Source organism: Monodelphis domestica, chromosome 1 (genome assembly GCF_027887165.1).
Source record: "Monodelphis domestica isolate mMonDom1 chromosome 1, mMonDom1.pri, whole genome shotgun sequence".
Lineage (NCBI taxonomy): Eukaryota > Metazoa > Chordata > Mammalia > Didelphimorphia > Didelphidae > Monodelphis > Monodelphis domestica.
Window position 1 is genome coordinate 567,817,998 of NC_077227.1, and position 2,781 is coordinate 567,820,778.

Below are 2,781 nucleotides of genomic sequence, written 5' to 3' on the forward strand. Positions count from 1 at the left end.
GTGGGAAATAGTTCAAAGAGACAATAACAGTTTAAAGGACAAGAACTCCCAATTAGAGAAACAGCTAGAAGTCACAAAAAGAAGGACAGACCAAACTGAAAAAGAAAACCAGACTTTAAAGACCAGAATTAGGGAACTGGAAGACAATGATCTTGCAAAACAGAAATAATTAATAAAGCAAAGTCAAAAGACTAACAAAATAGAAGATAAAATAAAATATCTCACTGAGAAGATGACAGATCAGGAAAACAAAGCAAGGAAAGACAATTTGAGAATCATTGGTCTACCAGAAAACCCAGAAATAAACATAAATCTTGGCATCACACTACAAGAAATCATCCAAGAAAAGTGTCCTGATGTTCTTGAATAAGGGGGGGGGGGGAATAGACATTGAAAGAGAACACCCTCTACACTAAATCTTCAAAAGACAACTCCCAGGAATGTAATTGCCAAATTCAAGAGCTTTCAAGCTAAGGAGAAAATTCTGCAAGAAGCCAAAAATAGGCAATTCAGATACCAATGAGCAACAATCAGGATCAAACAAAACCTGGCAGCTTCCACACTAAAGGACGAAAAGGCCTGGAACATGATATACAGAAAGGCAAGAGAATTGGGTTTTCAACCAAGGATCCCCTATCCATCAAAACCGACTATATACTTCCAGGAGAAAGTATGGGCATTTAACAAAATAAAAGATTTCCAAATATTTATAAAGAAAAGATCAGAACTAAGTGTAAAGTTTGATATCCAAAATAAAGATCAAGAAAAACATGAAAAGGTAAATAAAAAAGAGCAAAAAGGGGAAAAATGTATTTTTATTCAAACTCTCTTCTTTAAGGGCTACAATTAGATCAAATTGTATATATTAATATATGAGGAAAATGTTATTTGTAACTCTCAAAAATTATATTTCACTATTATAGTAATTAGAAGACTCATTCACAGGAAGAGATTAGGGCATTAAGGGGTATAAGATGATATGCAAAAAAAACAGAAAAAGGGAGGGGGAAATCAAAGATGGCACAAAGAGGTTCTTGAAGAAATAAAATAAATAGGATAATCTTTATTACACAAAGTTACACATGGGAAGGGGAGGGGACAAATACTCTTACAAGAAGGAGAGGAAGAGAGTGCTAATAGGTAATACTTAAACATTACTCTCAGTGAAATCAATTCTGAGAGGGAAGAGCACCTAGATGCATTGGGGTCTTGAATTCTATCTTATCCTACAGGGAAAGTGAGAAGGGAAATCTAAGGGGGATATGGAGGGGGGAATTACAAAAATGGAGGGAAAGATAGGGTGGAGGGAACTTAAGAGACCCTAAAAAACAATAAGGGAACAAAAAGAGAGGGGTCAGAAAGGGAAGCATATTAAGGGAGGGGATTATGGGTATTGATTAAAAGTATTCCACTGGTTTAAAAGGATATATCAAAAGAAGAAAGGACAGAACTAGGAGAGGATATCAAAATGCTGGGGAATACACAAGTGACAATTATAACTTTGAAAGTGAATGGGATGAAATCACCCATAAAACTAAAACAAATACAAAAGTGGATTAGAATCCAAAATCCTACCATATGTTGTCTACAAGAAACACACCTGGGTGGGTAGATGCTCACAAGGTTAGAATTAAAGGTTGGAGCAAAATCTATTGGGCCTCAACTGAAAGAAAGAAGGCAGGTGTTGCAATCATGATATCTGACAAAGCCAGAGTAAAAATAGATCTGATTAAAAGGAATAGGGAAGCTAAATACATCCTCATTAAAGGGAGTATAGGCAATGAGGAAATATCAGTAATCAACATGTATACACCAAATAGTATAGCATCCAAATTTCTAAAGGATAAACTAGTGGAATTGGAGGAAATAGATAGTAAAACTAGACTAGTGGGAGACCCGAACCTACCACTATCAAATTTATATAAATCAAATCAAAAAATAAATAAGAAAGATGTAAAAGATGTGAATAAATTCTTAGAAAAATTAGAGTTAATAGATATATGGGGAAAAATAAATAGGGACAAAAAGGAATACACCTTCTTTTCAGCAGCACATGGCACATTCACAAAGATCAACCATGTACTAGGTCATAAAAAACATGGCAAACAAATGCAGAAAAGCAGAAATAATAAATTCAACTTTTTCAGATCATAAGGCAATAAAAATAATGAACTATTATAAGGGCACATGGAGAGCCAAATAAAAAATTAATTGGAAATTAAATAGTATGATTCTCCAAAATCAGTTAATTAGAGAACAAATCATAGAAACAATTAATAATTTCATTGAAGAAAATGACAATGATGAGACAGCCTTTCAAAATCTATGGGATGCAGCCAAAGCAGTACTCAGGGGGAAATTTATATCCTTGAGTTCATATATTAATATATTAACAAATTAGGAAAGGCAGAGGTCAATGAATTAGACATGCAAATCAAAAAACTTGAAAGTGAAAAAATTAAAAATCCCCAGAAGAAAACTAAATTAGAGATCCTAAAAATTAAGGGAGAAATTAATAAAATCAAAAATGAAAGAACTGTTGAACTAATAAATAAGACTAGAAGCTGGTATTTTGAATTAACAAACAAAATAGACAAAGTAATGGTCAATCTAATAAAATAAAAAGGAAAGAAGAAAACCAAATTAACAGTATAATAGATGAAAAGGGAGACCTCACCTCCAATGAAGAGGAAATTAAGGCAATCATTAAAAATTATTTTGCCCAGTTATATGGAAATAAATATACCAATCAAGGTGATATGGATGAATATTTTAAAATAT